We start from the raw sequence: 6,000 nt of genomic DNA, 5'->3' as shown, positions 1-6,000 counted from the left end.
GCTACAGTCCCCATCTGCAGTGATCTTGGAACCCAGGAAAATAAAATCTGTCACTACCTCCATTTCTTCCCCATCTATTTGCCAGGAATTGAGAGGGCCGGATGCCATGATCTTGGTTTCTTAATGTTAAGTTTCAACCCAACTTTTGCACTCTCCTTCTTCACCCGCAACAAGAGGCTCTTTAGTTCTTCTTAACTTTCTGCCATTAAAGTGGTATCATCTGCATATCTTAGGTTGTTGATATTTCTCCCGGCAATCTTAATTCCAACTTTTGATTCACCTAGCCCTGCCTTTCTCATGATGTGCTCTGCATATAAGTTAAATAGGCAGGGCGACAGTATACAGCCTTGCCGGACTCCTTTCCCAATTTTGAACCAATCAGTGGTTCCATGTCCAGTTCTCACTGTTGCTTCTTGGCCCACAGCATATAATGGTATTAATACTTCACGTGATCTTTACAAAAGGCTGTTTTAGAAGGGTCAACTGGATTTGAAATTGTCAAAAGGGTTAAATATTTGGGGGTTTATTTGTCACCCTCAAATGCAAAGTTATATAAAAATAATTATCAAAAGTTATGGGGTAAAGTTCAAAAAGAATTGGACAGCTGGAAAAAGTTACAATTGTCATTACTGGGAAGAATCGCAGCAGTGAAAATGAATGTTTTGCCGAAATTTCTGTTCTTATTTCAAATGATACCCATTCTTAAAAAGGACTCAAACTTGGAGGAATGGCAAAAGGGTATCAATAAATTTGTATGGGCAGGGAAAAGGCCATGAGTTAAATTTAAGATTATGCAGGATACGCGTGAAAGAGGTGGTCTTAAAATGCCCAACTTTAAATTATACTATGAAGCTGCTGCGTTGTCAGCGATAAGTGATTGGATTAATTTAACACAAGGGAGATTATTAAATCTTGAAGGCCATGACTTGTTATTTGGCTGGCATGCATATTTATTGTATGATAAGAAGGTAGATAATGTGTTTAAGGTGCATATTTTAAGACATGCTTTGTTGCGAGTTTGGAAAAAGTATAGACATAAGTTAAATTACAAGATACCTTTATGGGCAATACCGAAACACACAATAGAAAATATAAATGTTGGGTTCAAACATGATGTGACTACATATAAGGAAATCTTAAGTTTGGAGAGGAATGTATGGTGTTTGAAGCCGTATAACTTTTTAAGAGAAGAGAAGATTGTTCAAACCTGGTTTCAATATGGGCAACTACAGGCCAGGTGGAAAGAAGATCAGAAAATTGGTTTTTCAATGACTGATGAAAATCTGGTAAAGCAAATTAGAAATCAGGGTCCCGCACATATCAAACGGATATATCTTGCATTGATACAGTAGAAATTGACTCAGAAACAGAACTTGTTAAAGATTGCATGATAAAATGGGCTCAGAATATTCAAGAAGTTATTACAATGGATACTTGGGAAAAGATCTGGGTGAGAAACGTAAAATTTACACAAGCTCAAAATTTAAGAGAGAACTTTTATAAAATGTTTTATAGGTGGCATTTAGATCCCAAAAAGCTTGCAAGTATGTATCCGAACTATCAGCCTAAATGTTGGAGGTGTGGTGGCGAAGACGCAACGTATTTTCATATATGGTGGACCTGTAAAAAGGTTAAAGTGTTTTGGATTAAAATCTGGTGGAACATGCAGAAGATATTTAAGAAAAGGATAAAGTTTTGTCCGCAATTGTCTTTACTGGGCATAATTACTGATACTACTGTTGTGGACACTAAGTTGATGTTGAACTTAATTACGGCAGCAAGACTTTTAGTAGGTCAATATTGGAAGAAGGAGGAACTGCCGACTATAGAAGAATGGACTTTAAAAGTGTCTAACCTGGCGGAAATGGCAAAGATCTCGGCGTATTTGAAAGACCATTCGCAACAACGTTATATTACGGAGTGGAAAAAATGGATTGATTATATCCAGAATAAATATGGGACTAAAAAGTTTCATTTAGCATTTGAATAAGTATTGATGTGATATTTGTATTGCTTGTAGTCTCTCTTTAAGAGCTAAAGTGTGATAGATTTAATAGTTCATTGTTGTTAGCATATGGTTGTTTATGATTGGTTTTACTTTTATACCTTGTATTTAGCTCTGGGAAGTCAGGGACGGGGAGGGTGGAAGGGGAGGGTGGGAGGGTTGGGTAGGGCTGGGAAGGGGGTGGGTGGGGAGGGGTTGTTAAAGATAAAATGTATTGAAAAACTTTTCAATAAAAAAAAAACTTCACGTGATCTTGATACTATTCCTTTGTTGATGCAGCCTAGAACTGCATTTGCTTTTTTGGCAGCTACAGCACACCTCTGGCTCATACTTAAATAGTTGTCACTAGGACTCCTAGATCCCTCTCAAAATTACTACTGTTGAGACAGATACCACCTACTCTATACCTATGCATTTGTTTTTTCTTGCCTAAAACTTACTTTTCTCACCACTGAACTGCATTTTTGTTCGATAGGGTCCAATATTCAATGAACTTCCCAACTCCCTCTGTGCTGAATATGGTTTATAGAACCTTTACCTTTGGTCTATTAGGAAAAGTCTTCCATCCCTCAGGAGCCTTACTTCAATGATTATATAACCGATATAATGAGAGAAAAAGGATTGTTTTATGATTAGCAGCTGATCAAAGATGTAAATTTGCTCCTATCCTAAGGTTCTATACAACAGAAACTGTGCAAAAGTGTTCTGGACTTATGGGATGGATGATACAAATCTCCTCAATAGTGCATCCTTTCTCAAATATTTCCCCTTTCCATGTTGCAATTGTGCTATAATATATTCCCTGTTATTATTACAAGGCTTGTTTGAAGACTTAATTGCTCTGTGTGTATATTTAAGAGAGTGACAGATTGATTGTGTGCTGGCATGTGACCTACCCATACAGTCAATCTGCTTGTCAGCTTTAAGGTGCTCAAAAATGTAGGTGCTCAAACAAAAGAGACAAAGGGTGAAAAGAAAGTAAGCTAGAAACTTGAAAGGAGATGTTTTGCTTTAACCACAAGAATTATCAGGACACATCCAGAAGAATATTTTGTAACAGCTGGTGTTGAATCAAGTTATTGGTGTTTATTGGGAAATAGCCTTTTGCAGGGCACCTGTTTGATGTAAACACAAAAAGTATTTAAAGGGGGGGGTGTCATTGGCGAAGAAAAGGTTGAGAACCACTGACCTAACTAAATAGTATTTTAGCTAGTTAATTCTCAGTGGTAAGTCCATCTACTTTAAGAACCAACTACTTTTTTATAGCTTCTCATTTTCCTCCCCTCCCTGCAAATACCTCCAGTTAAAAATTTGCAGCTGTAGTACACCCACAACTGGGATTGTAGCACAAAACCATGGAGTGTAAGAATTTTCTTCTGATTCTAATTCTGGGGAAATCCCTCCTCCAGAATTTTAGACTGGGAAAAGTGAAATAATCCACTTGGTGACAGAATTAAGAGTTTACAAATCTGGAAGCTGTAATAGAATATTCAATGTTTTGTGCTGCAGAATTGTCACCTTCATTTTATGGCTGCAAACCAACAAAGGTCTACAGTATTACTGCTTAACGACGTGATCATTGCTAGTCACACTGAATGATGCAATGAATGCAACACATTACCTCATTGGCTGGAGCAGCCCAAAATTTCCTTGGAAATCTATAACTGCTAACATTCTGCTTCTTGTTTTAGGACTAATGTGAGCATTGTGTGTGGTGCTAAAGTAAGATTTGCTTTTAAAAAAAAACAACAACAAACCGTTCACTAAGGTTTTAAAAACTTAGTTAAAAAAAATTCTAAATGCTTATTTAGAATTCAGCATCTGCTCTGGTGACTATTGGTATGGAATAGAGCAAAGCCTAGTCATCTCATAGCACTCTACACATCTGTGTCACATTTTGTTTATTTTGAAAAACAAATGCCTAAACAAAAGCCATTTTCCAGACCAAAATGCATTGAAGCCTGGAAAGTCTAATCAGAAAAACAACAAGCCAATACATTGTGAAAGTAATGAAGAGAAAGCCTGCAGATATGAGGATGGAAACGCATGGGGGCAACATCTAGCAGAGAATATGGGGGATTTGGAAAAATGAGGAGGACATTTCTTCTGCTCTGCCAGACTAGGGGGAAAAAACTAAAGCAAATAATATGAACAATCATTTACCATTTATTCTGTACTTCAAAAAGACTTATCAGATTTCCAACTTGCATAACTTCTGTAGTGCATGTTATCATCGCTCTTCTGCAGGAGGAAGGCAGTGTAATAATCTCGTCTGATTTAAAGAGGCATCTTTACAAGAGAGAGGAGCATGTAAGAAGATCTGGTCTACTTCTTTAATAAATAAAGAATTTGGGTGATACAAGACCTTCTTGTATCCAAGGGAGAACATTTTCCTCCTTGGGAATTTGAAGCCCAGTTGTTATTAAAAATGGAAATCTGTCTCTGGCTTTTAGTCAATTTCCTAGAAAGGATAAACATTTAAAAGGAGCGAAGGAGGAAAAAGAACCAACCAATAGAATATTTTTCAGATGAAACTCTTCCTATCACCAGGATCAGAAGATCTGTGCCAATCAATCTAATATAGGCATGACGGAAAGATGGGTGAGCTATTTTGATTAATTCTGTATTTAGCATATTGGGCATGCCCTCTTTTTTGTTTTTATACACCACCCTTGTCCCACCTAGTACCTTGCAAGTTTGTTTACTTGCAGTATCCATACTGAGCATGAGAGTGTAAGAATTTTAGTCCAAGTTATTTGGAGGGCATCAGGACAAAGAAGGATGGGTTTACATGCAGCAGAAAAAATTATGATGAGCAATTACTAATTCTTTATATGATTCAGAAATGTCCCATGTAGCAAATGTGAAATCTTCAGAAATCAAATCTTCAGAAAGCTATCTAGAATCACCTTATTTAAAGTGTACTTAAAATGGCCAAAATAAGTGAATAGTGTTAGGAGAATAAACTGTGAATTGTAAAATAATTGCTATTAGCTACAAAATCTCACAGGGTAATTACCTCCATGTTTCTTCAGATATAAGCCTTTTTCCATTCAGGGAGACTTTCTGCCAAATATGTGTAAGACTATTGAGATATGCTCATTGTTTTCAATTCTTAGCTCTTGCAATTAGGTTGGCAGGAAAATTTATTTATCTCCCAAGAAACCAGAGAAGGTTTTCTGCGGACACCATCACATTTTGAATTGGATCCTTAATTTTTAAATTAGTGCTTTCACTTAAATATACAAGTTGAAAAATCCAATCAGTTCACAATGAAGTTAGAAACAAGAGTCTATTCTTGCACCACAGGCAATTGGCAAAGAATCTCTGTAAGACGTTTAAAAGCAGTTAATAGTTATACTTATTTTGTAAGTTAAAGCTTACAAAATAGAGAGCCAATACAAAGAAAACAGAACTACTCCTTCATTTGCCAGTCTCATTTAAAGTGCATATTATAGCAGTTGTGTTTGCGTGTGGAGCAATGTTGAAAATCAACAGTTCCAGAGCGGGCAAGGAAGAAGCAGTAAACGATTTTCTTTCCTGGTGTGGATCTCTGGGAAATCTGTCCTCCAAAGAGCATGGATGAACTCCCACTGTTGTTTTTACCCCATTGTCATGTTTAGTTTGGCTCTAAGAGAGAAGTGGTGTGTAACAAGTGAGTAGTTGAAATGATTAAAATAATTTCATTTACATTTTAAATCAGTGGGGGGAAAAAATCTTGATTTTGTGTTTTGTTTTTCAGAAAGCTTCTGCTTTCAATGAGAGTAATTATTCAGTGGAAATAATGCAAAGACACAGCATTTTCAAACTATTTCTATACATTTAATTGGAACTAGCACGGGTAAGGAGAAAAGTGTACTTTATGCTATTATGCTAGCTTCATCAGCAAAGTTCAAGCAAATTCATCACTACATAGTTTGTTCAATTGAAACATTTTTTTTTCTTTTCAGACAACCTGTCTCTGTTCTGGACTGTTTACTCAGAACTATTGTTTA

Source organism: Vipera berus (assembly GCF_964194415.1).
Source record: "Vipera berus genome assembly, chromosome: 1".
Taxonomy (NCBI): Eukaryota; Metazoa; Chordata; class Lepidosauria; order Squamata; family Viperidae; genus Vipera; species Vipera berus.
The sequence above is the reverse complement of the archived record's forward strand: the minus strand, read 5'-3'. Positions refer to the sequence as shown.